Genomic DNA, 19,646 nt, shown 5'->3' on the forward strand with positions numbered 1-19,646 from the left:
GAAACTGTATTATGAAACATAAACACTGTACACACGCTCTCATATCTGAAGGCAGATAAGCAAATAAACATGTCACATGCCCATCTCAACTATATTCATCAATGTTACTGACCTCATTACAATTCGGTTTAAAAATGTTATTCATCCAATCACTGTTTTTGACCTCATCAATATAATAATAAGAGTATTAACCCCTGGATCAATGATACAGGTATAGTGTGAAATCATTCAATCTTAATACCCGGGATTAATTATTAACCAAGACTAAAGAAAGAAGAGTATGATACAAGATTACCCAGGATTTAGTTTATGTAAAACTCTGGGTTGAGTCAGGACATTTACTAAAATAACTAAAAATGTGTTTATGTGAAAAATGATGGGCAGGTGCAACTTGGATGGCTTGAGGGTGAGTAAATCATGGGGTCATTTTTCATTTTTAGCCGAACTATACCTTAAACCATTTTAAGTGTGAACTGAAATAAAAATATTTCTTTCAAATTGGCTCCTTCTAAAAATGGCTGGCTTATTTTTGACCCTTAATAGGAAAATATTGGACAAAACACATGCTGGGTTAAAAATGACCCATGGTTGTTGTTATGCAGCCATGGGTTATAATAATAACTCAGCATTGGGTCAATTTATTTCGGTTCAATATATACCCATAATAGGTTTAAAATAACACTTTAACAGTGCTTGCTTTTTTTAATAATAATAATAATAGATTGATAAAGTATAAACAGTCAGTCCAAGTTGATCTTATTATTGTTAACCTTGCTTTCACCCACATCTCTTGTGTTAGATAAAAACTGTGCTTTTTATACTTTTGCATAATAAATAAATGTATTCTGAAAACATCCCACAACGCAGCCACTGGTAAAACATCAGTTTTAATATATTTTATAAGTGTCAGGATTTTATGAACACTCAGACACGAACCCAGATGCAGACATTAACAACGAAGGATTTATTAGACAAAACAGGGTAAAACAGAAAAACAAAACCCACGAGGGGGCAAAACAAGACAAGGGAAAACACGACGCTGAACTAACACTAAACTTAACAAATCAAACAATAACTTTTCAAAAACATAAAACAGGCAACGACTAAGACTTAACCACTAAATACTCACAGGCAGACCAACAAGATGCGACAAGACGAACGTGCAAAGAACAGCAAACACAAGGACAATAAATAGGGACAAAGTAAATTACATACACCTGGAAAATAATCACGAGTAAGGGATCGGGGAAAAAGTGACGAGACCCGGGAAATGCGTGGTCAGAATAAACCAATACTACAACCACACATTTCCCACATAGAACATATGTACTGTCAGAACCCTGCCATGCTAAACTAGATCTAAATACCAACAGGATCCGGCAGGATTCTGACAATAAGTACATAACATCAGAAGTAATTAAACATCAACACATGATTGTTGTTTAAACTAAAGACACTTTGATGGCCCACTGAGGGCATTTATAAATAACATCTTTTATTTGTTTATTCAACTTTTTCTCCATACCTTCAATCATAAAAGATATTACTTATTATAAAACGGCTCTTTCTGGTTCTTCATTCTGATTGGTTGAAATGCGTTCTAAGCCATGATAAAATACCCCGGTAAACCCACAGTTCAGACCGTATTACATAAGTATTACTGCGCCACTTAGCTGTTATAAAATGGACTGGTAACCCACTGTTTCTTGGGGCTTATTGCTTTAATAAACACTACTCACGGTAAAAAAACAAATGCAGCATAAAGTTAAAACAACTTGGTTTTGCAAGTCTGTTTAACCTATTTTAGGTTTTAACTTGTGATCCCATATGTCAAAAACACACATATATATATATATATATATATATATATATATATATATATATATATATATATATATATATTCTCTGGCCAAAATATATTTTAAATCTATGCTAAATACATTTTGTAGAAAGTAATGCTTAATTGAATATATTTTTAAATTTTACACATTTAGTTTTAACCTTTATATATCATATTTTATGCAAATACATTTCTAATTTTACATCCCATATGGCAAAAATGTATTCTTTGTCAAAATATATTTGAAATATATGCTAAATAAGTTAATTTTATAAAGTATATTTTTTACTTTTCTTTAAACCAGCATATTTCTTTAGTATTTTGTTATATCTTATGTTATAACACAAGTGTTGTTAGTGTCCAAAGGCTCATTTGCTTGATTCACATGTACTATAATGGCTTTTAACAATGCACTTATCATCTATTAAACCTCACTTTTAACCCTACATAAAGTAACGTTTTGCATCTATAAGAACTGAAATGCAGTTAGCAGTATTTTATCACCGATTTACGAAACAGTGTTTGCACATTTAAGTTGTTTTTAAAAATGTTATTCATCCAGTCACTGTTTTTCACCTCATCAATATGCAAAAAAATTATTCTTTGCCTAAATACATTTGAGATATATGCTAAATAAGTTAATTTTATAAAGTATATTTTTTACTTTATTTCTTTAGTGTTTTGTTCTATATTTGTATCATATATTTTTGAAGTTAAAATATATTTAATTTTAACCTATTAAAACTGTTTACATGTTCATAACATAAATTAAAAAAATTCCATTGCGACGTGAATATATTACCTTGGATTTTAGAGCTTTAAAAAAAATTTTATTTTTATTTGAAAATATACCAAAAAAATGGCCAAAAAATATATCAATGAAAAATAAATCTTTGTAAACATATTACAAAATATATTTAAGCAAATATATATTTTGGGCCATTTTTTGAAATATATTTAAAAATACATTTTGTTTTTTGAAATTGAAATTGTTTATAATAAAAATATATGTTTATTTGAGATCAATGCTGAATTTTTACAGTGTTTATATTATTACACTTTGATAATTTTACTTTAGATGTTAATGCAGCATGAAGTTAAAATAACTTGTGTTTGCAAGTCAGTTTAACCTACTATTTTAAGTTTTGACTTAATAGTTGACATAACCTATAAAACAAGTTGAAATTGTTTTACTTATATCTATATGTTACTTTAACTTAAAAACGTATGTTGGTTTGACAAAAATTCTGCATTTTTTTACAGTGCACCAGAAAATGTTGTCAAGTAAAAATTAATAATTTGCGAAGTGATTTAATAATAACACTTGTTAGTTTCTGTTTTCCAAAAAATAAAATACTAAAACAAATAATTTCATTATTCTGTGATGCTTATGTAAATGATTTGTAGTGTAAAAACTGTGTGTAACAGGTGTACGAGTTTATTCAGTGTGCAGCATTGAGATAAACATCAGGTAGATTAATCAGAATAAACACTCACCGCGGTGTTAAAACTGGAGCCGGTCGGACTGTCAACTTTTCATGCTCATCTTCAATACGATCCAAACAACAGCCAGCAACCTGATACACGAGGTTGCTTATATCTTTCTTTCTTTCACTCTCTCTACTGTTTAATCTCTATCTCTCTCTCTCTCTCTCTCTCTCTCTCTCTCTCTCTCTCTCTCTCTCTCTCTCTCTCTCATTCCCCAAGCAATAAAGTAGGCAAATAAGCTGTGTGCAATCTCTATGGATACAGGTGAGGTGGTGTTTGTTACACAAGACACAAAACACCCACGTGGCCAGATGCTCTTCTGTAAACCAATCCTGAGTGAGTGAGTGTGTGACATTTATGCAATATAAAATGAATCAGATTTATGTATGATAAGTTAATCATCAGCTAAGACAGAGGACAGGAAATCTCAGGTTTACATCAAATAGGTTTTACAGCAGCAATAATAAAGACAAACCTCGCAGTTGAATGGCCTGAGAGACAGAAAGAGACCATGCATTCTTTTATAATAAGTCTTGTGCATTTTTCTTAACAGGTATTTGAAAGCCTGTTGATGTTTTTAGTGAAAAATACTGATTGAGGATGATTCTAACATTGTGAGGCTGTCAATGTAATGCTCATATAAACTCTCTTACCCCTAAAATGCAAATTAAACAAATCAATAAACACTGAATGCATCAGGGAAATAAGCTGAGAAAACATCATTTTCCCTTGACTTCACACTTCTGAGCTGTGAAAATGTATTATCCGATTGTGTGTTTATCTGGGAATGTAATGTAAAGCACGCGTATAGAAGACATAGCAGCTGATGTTTGTTGTTATATATTTTTTTCTACATTATGAGAAGAAGAGTTCCAGTGGTGATGTGTCACAATGATTACTGAACACACAGGTGGTGATAAGAGAGTCATTACACTTACAGGAGGGATGTCTACTGTATACAAAACTCGTTCACAGGCAAAGGTCAAGGCCATGGGGAGGAGCTTAAAACTGTCATGTAATGTTGAAGAAAGCAAAGGTGTTTATGGATCTATCAAAGGAATTTATGTTGGCGGATTAAGTTTCGGAGTAAGTTAACCTTAACCCTAATTATATTTACATTCGTAATTAAATCATGACCTTTCGTTGCAAATGCAGTGCTGATCTAGAGGAACTTCAGAGTCATACAATGCTCAAGTAGTTTAGTCTCTCTTTGCTGAATCATGCTTTGTCTACAGCGTCTCTGTTGATATAACAAAATAAACCTTAAAAACAGATGATCTGTTTTATGTTTAATACAGAACAAACACTCTTATAAAATATCTATACATTTTACAACACAATCTCATTGCAATTCGTACCTATTTTACGTTGTGGCTAATTCGTATTATTTTGTACAACCATAGTTGATCTTGTGATTCAAAAAATGAACGTGCGCACAGAAAATGCACGTATAGATGTGAAATCTGTCAATCGCAAATGATTTTTACATTGTACGCAGTTAAAATGTTTAAAATCTCTGCATTTAAACAATGCCTAATTATTGTCATAGACATATAAAAGAGCACCTGTCAATGTTTAAATCCTTTTCGAGCAGCAAGACCCATATGGCAAAAAAAAGTTACAAATGTATTTAATTTGAACCATTTTAAAACTGTTATGTTTACAGGTTTGTATTTCAAATACAACGTGAATATATTTTCTTGGATTGAAATATATGGAGGGCTAAATATATTTTAATGCTTTAAAATGTATTTACTTTTAACCCTTGTATTGTGTTCGATTTTTGTGACAATTTTGATGGATTCATTGCAATTCCTTAAATATCACATTATGAAAATTATGGTCATCAGTATCAGTATTTGTCAAACATTACAAACACTTAAAATTAAAAAGTATGATTTTAAAAAATGCATTTAACCACAATTTTTAACATGTTTGTTTTATCAAATGTTGTACAAAAACTGTTGTAACATTTTACATTTTAATTCAACATGTTTTTTTTAACATACCTATGTTCAAAACATCCTAAATAAACAATTTTATATTGCTATGAAATGAAATGAAGCGTTTATTTTCCTATACAGGCTCATCTTTTGTTCTAGAGGCTCATTGTACAAATTCAAGAAATCACTGTTTACATGATGTGCATATAAGCATGTGTTTTCTGACTTCTTGCATTTTACACAAATGGTGCTTATTTTGGTGTCATGTTTTGTGGGGCACAACTGGCATCACCTGTATTCGATTCATCTGCTTTACATAGTATTTCATATACATTGAAAATAGAAATGATAGTTCACATTTACTTTTCTGTGTCGGAGGAAGTCGGAGGAAGTCTTTAAACACCAAATATGGCTACAAATACTAAAAATATATATTTAATTTAGGTCTGTATAGTTGCTTTGGAACAAAACAAAATGCGGGTCAAATTGACCCTCGAACCTCAAAATCGTTACAAAATTATTTTGGTACACTTCAAAACATATCAGGATGTCCAAACTTTGCATGCATGTTCATGGCCATTAATGAGAAAAAGTCACAAAATTTCAAGAATAAAATCACAGGTTAACTGGTTTATCCGACAGCTTAAAAATCAAAATGGGTCACATTGACCCGGAACACAATATAAGAGTTAAAATATATTTCAAAATATACAAAAAAAATGGCCTTTAAAATATATAGCTGAAAAATATATTTTTGTAAACATATTCCAAAATATATTTCAGCAAATATATTTTTTGAAATTTTTTTGGATATTTTGAAAGATATTTAAAAAATAATTTTTTTGCCTTGGAAATGGCATATATTTCCAAAAACCTGCAGCAATCAGACAAGCAAAAGTGCGTACGTCTCCTTTTAAATTATTACATGTATAATTCACTATGTACGGATTTCCATGAGATCAGGCTGGATTGTATGCCACTTAATATTTTAAAGTTATTCAATAAACAAATAGAAATAATTTGTAAACAGCAGGCTACAAAGATAGTTACTGCATTAAGGGGTGGTTCACGTCGCGTTTAAAATCGCACGGAAAACGCAACCGCATCACTTTCCTCCCTCTTTCAGACGTGGCATTCTGAAAAGTTAAAGTATTTTCGACTGGCTGCGACTTTGACGTGCTCCACAGAAACTTTTGATACTTTGACCCACAGTGTCAACCCTGAATGGACTTCAAATCATTCATTTTAAAACTTAAACAAAAGCATTTATACATCTTATTTATGCATGCAGATACTTTTACAGCACAGTTCAAGTTATACATTTTGCTTTGTTAACCCAATGCTCTACCAGTTGATCTACTGTCTGTTTTGTCTTTAACATTGTCTACATAATAATCTCTTCTGATTATTTACTACAGTACATTGCTTCTAGCGACAGTAAATAACAACTGTTAATATCTAACACTGTAGAGTTCTCTCTTGCCTCCATCACGGGGGTCCTGAAGACAAAACCATTCAAATATTAATGAAGTTTTACTGAACTGCTCAACAGAGACTCTGAGACAACACACTACAGTATGCTTTTCTGCAGGGCTACATTGAAATTCAAATAAAAAAGATTGTGTTATTTGTATCTAGTCTTCAAAACTTTTTCAGTATTTTTTCTTTCACAACTTTCAGAAGTCATGATCACTTACCAAACAAGTGATGCATGTCGAACTTGACAGACATGCTGTGTGTGCAACATCTGGATTGAAATAGTTAAGAATCATATGATTGCTTTCTCTCTCTCTCTCTCTCTCTCTCTCTCTCTCTCTCTCTCTCTCTCTCTCTCTCTTTATAATTGGTGTGCAGAGACCAGTGTTTTTCTCTAAAGAAATATTAAAAGAAAATGAGGAAGAGGAATATTAATTTTCTTATAATGAAATGTTATATTGTGATTACTATTTTAATTGTCCCTGCTATACCATCTCATTAAAAACACACAAACACATGCAGCTGTAAACTGAAGGTATACATTAAGTGACCCTTCATTTGATGAAACTCTGCACATACTGTACATTACTGTGGTGTGTAATGTAATTAAAATGTCATTGCTCACACGTAGCAGGAAGACGTAGCACCTGGTAATAATATTCTGGCCTAACAAGATCCAGTTATTTCACCAGCCAATTAACTTGGGCACACATTTTAGATTACTAGTAAGGTTTTATCATATGATGTCATTTAATAGATAGATATCTGTCGCTTTGCTTTTATATATACTTGTTTGCTGTTGAACTAGAAGCAGGCGATGCCTCAGGTGAGTATAAGAGCCACTGTGTACTTTTCACAAATTGGTGTGTGATTTTAACAACCCACCCCAACCCTATGCAAAATCCAAAGGATCTGGGGATGGTTTTATTTTATATGGGAAAGTAACCAACCACCTTCTGTAGCAACCAAATGAAACAGACTTGCAATGCCCTTGCATCCATCTAGAATATTTTTTGCACTGGCCTAGCAACCGCCCAAACATGTTAGCAATAGACCATTTACGCAAAAACCGGAAATACGTAAACAACGCGTAAACGCAATTCCGGTATAAGCTTTGTTGTTGGTGGAGAAATGGCAGCTAGAGTGTTTCCGACTTTCCTAACTTGTCTACCGAAGTTCACCAGCGCCGATGTGGTGAAGAGTGTGGGTATACACTCGTCCACTAAAGGGAACAAACTGGATAAGGGATATAAATTCTTCCGCGCGGAGTTTATCCACAATTATCAAGGTAAGCTTTAGCTACAAAACCGGCTATAACTCCGTTTACGTTAATTGTAAATCTAGGGGTTGTGAATTTGTAATATAAGATTTAACACATCGCAGTGAATATGTCGTGTGTAAGTTATGTTTAAGTGAGATGACATGAGGTTAACATAACAACCAGTAATTTGGTGTAGCTGCTGTACTAGGTAAATGTTACTAGCAGTCTGCTGCAAAGTTGTGTATTTCTACATGAGATAACATGCAATGTTTCCTTGCTACATGCGGTTTAAGGAACAAATATACTACAGGGACAGGTAGTAAGTAGTGAGAGGTAGATGCTTCAGGTCAATGAGAGAGAGTGAGGAGCCTCACAAACTGGAGGTTTTAATATAGACAGAATGCCGGTTGGCAAAAGTTTCCCGTTCTTGCGTGTTCACTCTTCTTGCTGCGGAACTTTTTTTCACTTACTGTTACTATTATATACTATTATTAACTATTATAAAGGTAGGGCTGTTTCTGGTTGGAAGACGAATAGCCTTGAACACTACAGAAACGGCGACTCGTTGACTCTGCTATTTTTCGTATCTGCCGCTACGATAACAGGAAGTTGCCATACACTTTGTTGACGTATTTCCAGTCGAAAAATGCGGAAGTGCGTAAAAGGTCTATGCCCTAACAATCATTCAGAACAATCTAGCAATGCACCTGCAACCACCTAGACACCCTGGCAATCACACAGAACATGCTAGCAATGCCATGGCAACCATTTAGACACCATAGCAACCACCCAGAGCATGCTAGTAATGCCCTAGCAACCACCTAGACACCCTAGCAATCACATACAAAAAGCTAGCAATGACCTATGAAACCACATAAACACCACCACCACACGGAACATGCTAACAATGCCCTAGCAATCACCTAGACACCCTAGCAAATCAAACAGAAAATGCTAGCGATGCCATAGCAACCACCTAGACACCATAGCAACCACATGGAACATGCTAACAATGCCATAGCAATCACATAGACACCATAGCAATCACACCTAAATTGCTAGTGATGCCATAGCAACCACCTAGACACCATAGCAATCACACCGAAATTGCTAGTGATGCCATAGCAACCACCTAGATACCATAGGAATAACACAGAAAATGCTAGCAATGCCATAGCAACCACCTAGACACCATAGCAATCACATTGAAATGCTAGCGATACCATAGCAACCTCCTAGACACCATAGCAATAACACAGAAAATGCTAGCAATGCCATAGCAAACACCTAGACACCCTAGCAACCACACTAAACATGTTAGTGATGCCATAGCAACCACCTAGACACCATAGCAACCACATGGAACATGCTAACAATGCCATAGCAATCACATAGACACCATAGCAATCACACCTAAATTGCTAGTGATGCCATAGCAACCATCTAGATACCATAGCAACCACACAAAGCATGCTAGCAATGCCCTAGCAATCACCTAGACACCCTAGCAATCACATACAAAATACTAGCGATGACCTATGCAACCACATAGACAGCCCAGCAACCACATGGAACATACTAACAATGCCCTAGCAATCACATAGACACCCTAGCAATCACAAAGAAAATGCTAGTGATGACATAGTAACTACCTAGACACCATAGCAATAACACAGAAAATGCTAGCAATGCCATAGCAACCACCTAGACACCCTAACAACCACACAGAACATGCTAACAATGCCCTAGCAATCACCTACTGTAGACACCCTAGCACAGAGCATCACACAGAGCATACTAGCAGTACGCTTCCAACAAAGCTAGTCACCTTAGGAACCACCCAGAGCATGCTAGTAATGCCTTAGCAATCACCTAGACACCCTAGCAATCACACAGAAAATGCTAGCGATGCCATAACAACCACCTAGACACCATAGCAATCACACAGAACATGCTAAGAATGCCATAGCAACCATCCAGACACCTTAGCAACAACACAGAACATGCTAGCGAAGCCATAGCAACCACCTAGACACCATAGCAACCACATGGAACATGCTAACAATGCCCTAGCAATCACATAGACACCCTAGCAATCAAACAGAAAATGCTAGTGATGCCATAGCAACCACCTAGACACCATAGGAATAACACAGAAAATGCTAGCAATGCCATAGCAACCACCTAGACACCATAGCAATCACATTGAAATGCTAGCGATGCCATAGCAACCTCCTAGACACCATAGCAATAACACAGAAAATGCTAGCAATGCCATAGCAAACACCTAGACACCCTAGCAACCACACAGAACATGCTACCAATGCCCTAGCAATCACCTAGACACCCTAGCAACCACACTAAACATGCTAGTGATGCCATAGCAACCATCTAGACACCATAGCAACCACACAGAGCATGCTAACAATGCCCTAGCAATCACCTAGACACCCTAGCAACCACACTAAACATGCTAGCGATGCCATAGCAACCATCTAGATACCATAGCAACCACACAGAGCATGCTAACAATGCCCTAGCAATCACCTAGACACCCTAGCAATCACATACAAAATACTAGCGATGACCTATGCAACCACATAGACAGCCCAGCAACCACATGGAACATGCTAACAATGCCCTAGCAATCACAAAGAAAATGCTAGTGATGACATAGTAACTACCTAGACACCATAGCAATAACACAGAAAATGCTAGCAATGCCATAGCAACCACCTAGACACCCTAACAACCACACAGAACATGCTAACAATGCCCTAGCAATCACCTACTGTAGACACCCTAGCACAGAGCATCACACAGAGCATACTAGCAGTACGCTTCCAACAAAGCTAGTCCCCTTAGGAACCACCCAGAGCATGCTAGTAATGCCTTAGCAATCACCTAGACACCCTAGCAATCACACAGAAAATGCTAGCGATGCCATAACAACCACCTAGACACCATAGCAATCACACAGAACATGCTAACAATGCCATAGCAACCATCCAGACACCTTAGCAACAACACAGAACATGCTAGCGAAGCCATAGCAACCACCTAGACACCATAGCAACCACATGGAACATGCTAACAATGTCTTTGCAACCACCAGGCAAGATTCTAAAAGTTTTATTTTGCATGGGCAAGCATCCCTCACATTCTCTTCCATGTAAACACTTCCAAAACCATCTGCTATTACTATGGCACTTTATGATTATACTGTATGTGCTTCAGAATCCACAGTTGAGTCTGTATTCAGAAGAGCACTTGGCCCGGCAGTTATTCATGGTTCCAGTGATGTTCAGTGCTCCTGTGGTGCGAGCGGCTCTTAATGGTTCTGTAGCAGGTCAGAGCTTGACCGATCCGGCCCGGTTCACACAGAGCCGTCCATCAGACGATACACACAGGTGAAAAGCACCACAATTACAGCAGGACCAGGTCAGAGTGAAAGCCAGAGCTCCTCTTTGCTTCTTGTTACAGATTCAGACTCAAGACAGACTCTCCACTGGGCTTAAATTAGGCGGCTGTGGTCCAAATCACAGCTCTGCACTTTCGGTCCTCTACACATCATGTCAGTGTGTTTGAAAGATATTTCTTAGCCATGTATTGTGTGTTTCTGTGTATGTGCTGGAGATGAAAGAGTTAAATCCACTGCATCACGCTAACCTTCATCAACCTCAGTGAGAAGAACATTGAGGACATCTCAAAACAACCTTCAAACGTTTGCTGACGATACAGAAATGAAGAACCTTCCTGTCATTCAGTGATACGGTTAACTGGTTTAGATCAGCAACCAGACACTTATGATGTAGTCTTATTATTTTTGAGTTCAACTCTAATGAATCATTTATAATCCAGTTAGTTTCAGATGACAGATTTAATTAGACAAACTCCACACTAAAGTGATGATATTAGAAATAACAGCAAAGCAAGGACGTTCACGCAATGTTCGCTACATGAAATCATTGAATTGTCACTAAACTATTTTAAGGCATTTAACTACTGGACTATACGAAGTAGTAATAACTTGGTTATGCCATTTTGCATGCATATTAAACTAGCTAGCTAGAAAGTAATTAACCTTGGAGAGTACACTTTAAGAAAGTAATTTGTTGGTTTTCCTGAAACATGTAAACATTTTGGTGCCACAAACACTGTTTGGGTTACATTCTTACTTCGGTAAAAATTAATGCCTAGTGAGGTGGACGTGATATTAATAAACCTACCAACATCAATCGACGTGATGTCTGGAATGAGTTACTGTATTGCGAGGGGATAAACTAAGTTTCAGTCGCATATCATCGATTAATGGAAACGGCGTCATTTAGCAATAGTCTTTTGTCGACATAAAATAGCGTTAAAAAAAACTTTACATAAGTTAATACTGTATATTTGCATTTTATATTCTAAATTTAGGCAGCATAGTTTTTATTAGTATGTTTCTTAGATTGTAGCAATGCTGACATTGCTGGCGTTTCACATTTCTGGGTCGAAAAATCTGTTCTAAAACATCGTTCTAAAAACCATGGGTCTGAGTCTGAATATGATAAACTTATTCCAACTAAACACAGTAAATGATTTCATTTGAAAGAACTAACAAAATTCTACCGTCTGTTAACATTTCATGCAAATATCTGATGAAATTAGAAAGTTACAAGCAAAAACATGTGAATAAACAGCATTTTCGGTCACACACCTTCCATAGGCATCCATACATAATTTGTTCTCTGATTTCTAATATTAAAAATATCATAACTTTCTCAATCCTCAACGGATTTTTATAATATTTTTGTAAATGGGAATGAATGCTCTGTCTAGTCATGTGATAAATGTTGAGCATTGGGGTTTTTGAAAATTTTGTCATCATACCCAGTATATGTTTGCGTGTAGTTTGTGTATGTGTGTATAGTCTTGGCATTCATTGGACAGCAAAGTAAGAATTTCACTGCTCAGGGAAACCTGCTTTCGTCACAAGGTATATGACAATAAACACTTTGAATCTTGAATCAAATGTGTAATAAAAAAAGTTAATATCCTACCTTATCTCATGGCAATCTGTACATATTTTACGAAGTGGCTGATTTATATTAATGAACGTTGGTGTTTTGGGCAGGGTTTTGTTATTGCTTTTTAATGATAATTGTATGTTTTTGTACACTGTAAAAAATACTTTGCTGCCTTAAAATTTTTTGTTGAATCAACTCAGATTTACAAGTCTTGTCAACAAAGATGAGTTGTCACAACTTATAAAATATAGTTGAGAAAAATCAACTTAATTGTTTTAGTTATAACAACTCATCTCTAGTCAAGATAAATAATAGTAAGTTGAAATGACTTGTACATCTGAGTTGATTCCACAAAAAAAAAAAAATTAAGGCTGCAAAATATTTTTTACAGTGTAGGATTCACTTTCTACAAATTCGAACTTTTTAAGTTAAATTAAAAATATGTTAAATAAGTTCAAATTAACTTATTAAATAAGTATCTCATGAGATCAGGCTGCAATGACCTAAACATGTCTTTCAAGAGATGCTGTAAAATATGTGTCAACTGCATTGAAATAAAATTTAGCATATAAGATACAAAAACAGATAAAATATAAAACCAGTTATTGTTATTTACCCTTTATCATGAATAAATAAATTGTTAAAATATGAAGTACAAATAAAAAAGATTGAGATTGCAAAGTTCAGGATGTAAGTAGAAATGAAATGTAAAAATTTTGATAAAATATTCAAAAACAACTTCTACAAAGGGAAATATTTGACTTAGTCAAGTACTTAATGCTATCCAGATAAATCCAGATCAATTCTAATTTTAAATAATGTCTCGTCCCTTGTCTCTCTTGTAATTATCGCCATTTTACTCCTAGTCACATTAGCACAAAAGTGAGCGACACCGAGCGGCACGCACTCCCTTGATGGGCGTTCCTGGGTAGTATCTAAAAGCGGTATCAAAAGTCACTTCAGATGTATTGTTAAGCTACAATAATGATGTTTTTGGATTTAAAAGTATTTTTTTCTTGATAAAAATAACAATATATATATATATATATATATATATATATATATATATATATATATATATATATATATATATATATATATATATACAACCCAGTCTCACCCCATGTCGTCAATATTTGACGACACTTGACCATTCGTCATATGTTGACGCGAAGGGTATACATTTCGTGTCATTTTTTGACGAACTGGGGACTTCAATACTATTACGTCCGTTGCATTCTCTTTCCTATTTTCTTACCATTTCCGCGTCGGTTTAGGGTTAGATTTACATAATGACATCCCTACCCAAACCTAACTCTAACCCCAATGCCAGGTGACAACTGTTTCATTTCGCGTACCTAACTCTAACCCCAACGCCAGGTGACAACTGTTTAATTTCGCGTAGACTGTTTAATTTTGCGTAATCTAACCCTAAACCGACGCGAAAATGGTAAGAAAATAGGAAAGAGAATGCAACGGACGTAATAGTATTGAAGTCCCCAGTTTGTCAAAAAATGTATACCAAAAAGGTATACCCTTCGCGTCAACATATGACGAATGGTCAATGGGGTGAGACTGTGTTAATATATACAGATATATACAGAAATACGCATTTCTCGCCATCTTGAAATATTTTCTTCCACAGACCTACGTCATGCTGCCCCTTAACTCTGAATTGCAGTCGCATCGCTCAGCATTTGCATAAAATAGCCTTCTTGTCTATTTTGGCCCCACCTTGCTCAGCGCAGCGGCGTGCTCGTCGCTGACAAACGGTCACTCCCATTGAAAATGAATGGTAGCCTGTCGCTCTGTCTCTTGTAGCTAATGTAACTGTACTAACTTAATGTCTGCGCTATCCTCAGTTTCTGGTTGTAGAAACTATGGCAACACTAGTGGACAAAGCGGTTATACAGCATCTAACACACAGCTGTTGTGCCTTGTAGCTTATTTATTATGATGGCATAAAATAATCTGATTAAACATACAGATAATAACATTTATTCATTGCCTCATCCATGAACATGATTAGTGAATTTCATATGTCTCTCATTGTTCCACTCTCCTCCACTCTCCTCGTAAAGGGACAATCCACTTTTTTTGAAAATATGCTCATTCGTAACTTTCAACAGCAGGGGTCTATTTTCGGGCACTGTGTGATATCACTACGCCTGCTGCAGCCATGTTACAGCAGCAAAGTCCTTGATTATTACGCCAGAATAAGAGTATAGCTCCTAGCCATATCTGCCTAGAAAATCACAACTTTCATTTTCCATCGGTCTTAGTACACGATGTAACTACAGAAGAGTCTTAAAGTTTCAAATAGGAAAAATATCAAAACCCTTGGTTATTTTTTAGCCCGATGCTAATGGTCTAATCAGATTCAATGGATTATGCTAAGCTATGCTAAAAGTGCTAGCACCAGGGGCCTCATTTATAAACGTTGCGTACGCACAAAAGAAGGCGTACGCCACTCTCTACGCAATAGTTGTTATTTATAAAAAGCAAACTTGACGGGAAAATGTGCTGTCCGTCACGCAAGCTCTGACCCAGGCGTACGCACAAAAACGGGTGAAATGAGAAATGGCGACACTGTCGGCAGATGGAAGAAACACGTGAAAGTGACAACACTGCCTCTCATAAATAACATGAAGACTTCACAAAGCAAGTCTTACAATTAACAGCCTTACACGAACACCCGTTTTATCGATCAGCAGTAAAACAAAAAAATATTACAACAAATAAAATTACAACAGAAATTCTAATGAACACATATTTGCTAAAAGAAAAGTGAAATATGTTCTGCAATAATATTGGCATGTTGTGCAATTCATCCTCATAAAGAATATAGTTCACAGAACGAAATAATGTACAAAACTGATATTCTCGTCAATCTGTCCATCTGGCGGAGCAGATATAGATGCAATTACATAGACAGATAGATAGATAATTAAGGAGATAGATAGATAAATAAATAATTAGATAGATGTATTAATTGTCCACTGGGGAAAGTTGTTTTCATAGTGAACCATATCTTCATAATCTACGGAATTATGGTATTCATGCATATGCCTTTAGTGTGTTTTATTTTTGATAAAACAATGTATGGCGTATGTCTAAACCATTCAGAAAGCAACAAGAAATTACATTTGCGCTGAACAATGTCCCCTTTCCCCCACCTGTGGCAGACACACTCTGGCGATGGAGTGCTAGACGTTTTTGTGCCTCGACTTTGATGTCCGACCATTTCTTTATTTCGGCCACGGTCCGAGGTTGTGAGGCTACAGCATTCACGGAGTCTGCCACCGTTTGCCACTCAAGTGCCTTTTTTGGCATTAGTAATGCCCACACTGTGCCCTCCAAACAACATTTTTCTCCTCTTTTCCACCTCGCCAACGAAAACTTCTACTTCACATTGAGTGAAGCAATTCAATGCATATTAACTTGTGGGCGTTTCATGGACTATTTATGGACAACTATGGGCGTGTCATGAAGCCGCAAAAGCTGCGCTACATTTAGAATTGATTGTGATTTATTAAGGGAAAAATGCGTAGGATGTGCGTGCGCACGGTTTTATAAATCCGATTATTTCTGTGCGTACGCGCGTCCTATGTTTTATCCGTACGCCACTTCTGACGCAAATCCTACGCAAAGTTTTATAAATGAGGCCCCAGACCTGAATGGATTCCAAAACGGTAAAAATCAAATGTTTAACTCTATGGGAGCTGGAAAATTAGCATATTTTCAAGTGTGTCCCGTTAAGCTTCACCTTTGTTATTGTGTAATAGTGACCTCTAGTGTTGAAAATCCTACGTGCGGCTTTAAATTATTCATTTAATTCGCTCTTTGGCAATTTCTGTGATCTGTGTTATTTTTTCTCATTCAGTCATTCTGAATGTTCTTCAACCACCTCCAATTCCAACTCTCGGGTGATGCTTGTGCTCCCGGACTTTATTACGTTGATGGACAGATGCTCTGGATCTGTCTTATATCTTGAGTGAGGTTACTTATCTAAAATAAACTCTAAACCTATTGTTAACCTACCACAAACAGATCCATAATTGTCAGATATATTCTGATTACCACTTGCTATGCAAGATCACAACCTGCAAGTCATCTGATATTTCTTCAGGAAGTTTTCCCCAGACATTTGTAACATCAGCCCATTACCTGCTACAAGCCAGAAGAAGGACGGTGTGGGAATCTTCACCTGAGGGAAAGCAGACGGACCATTTCATGAAAGCTGAAGGTTCATAAAGCGCTAGTCAGACCTGCTCATAATGTTTTATCTCATACTACCGAGACCCACGTTCACAGAGACTCATGAAATATCTCTATGCCTCAACAGGACAGCGTCTGAACTGTTTCAGCCACATCGCAGTTGCTTCTCTCTTAATCTTGTCCTCTCCTAAAAAGCAAATTACCACACACAGAACGCCGTAAATGCAGCCGGCCCGACTCTCGGCAAACTTTAAAGTCCAAATCGTTTCCCCGAGTGCAACCTCACGCTGGCTGGCAATCTTCAGTTTTCAAAGCATGTAACTCTTCTGCCATCTGCTCCTCAGATGAAAGAGAAAAGATGAAATAGTGGAGTGGCACTCCGACGCTCTCCGCAAACATCTAACCAATTACAGGCTGTTTTCAGCTCTGACGGCGGGTGAACTGACAACCCTCTCATCCTCTCTCGAGCGGGGAGGCTTTGGGTTTTTGATGTGTTGTGCTGCTAGACCTTTTCTTACTCAAATCTTCATTATTGGATTGCATCAGTCAGTGGTGTATGAAGTCACAAGGTCTCACAGATCTCACTTTCATAATCTCACATTTCATCCAGACAGCAGAGTGTTGGAAAAACAATGCAAATATTCAGGCTGTCCCTATATACGGCTTACCTGTGCATTATATTTACATAGCATGGCAGTAGTGAATTCTTGACTCTGATTGGCTGATAGATATTGTGGCGTTAAAATTGTCTTAATTTTCAGTATATTAATAGTTCATAGTCTATTCTTCCTAATACGAGAAACTATACATTATCACACAAAATGTTGGGTTGTTTCAACGTATGGCCATGTCAAATATGTAAATTTTTAAAGAGTGGAAAAACCAGCAGCCATATCACCCTGTAGCCCTCAAACACTGTCACCGAGTACATGCATTCATTTGCATATTTATTTGCATAAATTCCCACTAAAACACAATATGTGTCAACTGCATTAAAGTAATACTCAGGATATATACAAATTCAAAAACAGATACAATATAAAGCAAGTTATTGTTATCATGAATAAATAAATTGTTAAATATTAAATACAAACAAAAAAATATTCAATATGCAAAGTTCACAGTGTGATTCGAATTAAAATGTTTACATTTTAATAAAATATCCGAAAACCACTTGTACAGTGTGATATATTTACATTATCCCAAATGTTCCCAAGGATTTGTAGATCCAGAGCAATTCCTGTTTTAAATAATGTCTCGTCCTTTGTCCGTGAAATATACATGGACAATTTTAAAAACCAGCAACCATATCACCCTGTAGTCCAAGACTGGTTGCCCACTAAAGCTAAGTAGAGATTAACCTGATTTGTTCTTGGATGGGAGACCTACTGGGAAAACTAGGTTGCTGCTGGTAAAGATGTTAGTGGTAGAGGTGGTCAACCTGTGGTCTGTGGGTCCTACAGGTAGGGTTCCCAATTGTCCCATATTAACCAGGTAACACAGTCTCACCCCATTTCGTCAATATTTGACGACACTTGACCATTCGTCATATGTTGACGTGAAGGGTATACCTTTCGCGTCATTTTTTGACGAACTGGGGATTTCAATACTATTACGTCCGTTGCATTCTCTTTCCTATTTTATTACCATTTGCGCGTCGGTTTAGGGTTAGATTACGCAAAATTAAACAGTGTACGCGAAATTAAACAGTGTACGCGAAATTAAACAGTTGTTACCTGGCGTTGGGGTTAGAAACTGTTGTCACCTGGCGTTGGGGTTAGAGTTAGGTTTGGGTAGGGATGTCATTATGTAAATCTAACCCTAAACCGACGTGCAAATGGTAATAAAATAGGAAAGAGAATGCAACGGACGTAATAGTATTGAAGTCCCCAGTTCGTCAAAAAATGATGCGAAAGGTATACCCTTCACGTCAACATATGACGAATGGTCAAGTGTCGTCAAATATTGACGAAATGGGGTGAGACTGGGTTGAACCAGGACGTCCCATATTTTGAGACTATTGTTTTTTGTCTGAACCCCCCATAGCAGGTCTAAGCAGGTGGTGCTGAGGGAGGAGGTGGGCTAGTGGGCAGACGACTCCAGGCCAGATTCATCCAAAGGTGGAGATCCATCCAGAGTCATCTGCTGTCTAGAATTAATCCCATAGCGCGCTGCATTGGGATGAATCAGGACAGAATGGAATGAAATAGGTTGTGTTGATAGAAAGGGAAGATTGATTGGCCTGCTGCCATCTTTGTGAAAATCAGTCGGCTGCATGGATGAGTGTCATGACTGAACTTGGTATTCATTGTACTATCATTGTAGTGTGCAAAGATCTACACTTCAAATTTTCATTACCATCCAGGAGTGCATTTCCTAAAAGCAACTAGTTGGCAAGTTCTGTCGTTACC

The 19,646-nt window shown here is 36.5% G+C and overlaps 1 protein-coding gene across 2 annotated transcripts in view; it reads right to left on the reverse strand.

Annotated features, from left to right (window-relative positions):
• The window catches only part of LOC135783446 (phospholipid-transporting ATPase ABCA1-like), a 165,262-nt gene extending 161,786 nt beyond the window's left edge, over positions 1 to 3,476 (reverse strand). For both annotated transcript variants that reach the window (XM_073811797.1, XM_065294172.2), the window contains exon 1: positions 3,338 to 3,476. The gene's annotated coding sequence lies outside the window, so the exon portion shown is untranslated. The remainder of the gene's footprint in view (positions 1 to 3,337) is intronic.
• Between the last annotated feature and the right edge of the window lie 16,170 nt (positions 3,477 to 19,646).

This window comes from Paramisgurnus dabryanus, chromosome 2, assembly GCF_030506205.2.
Source record: "Paramisgurnus dabryanus chromosome 2, PD_genome_1.1, whole genome shotgun sequence".
NCBI classification, from domain to species: domain Eukaryota; kingdom Metazoa; phylum Chordata; class Actinopteri; order Cypriniformes; family Cobitidae; genus Paramisgurnus; species Paramisgurnus dabryanus.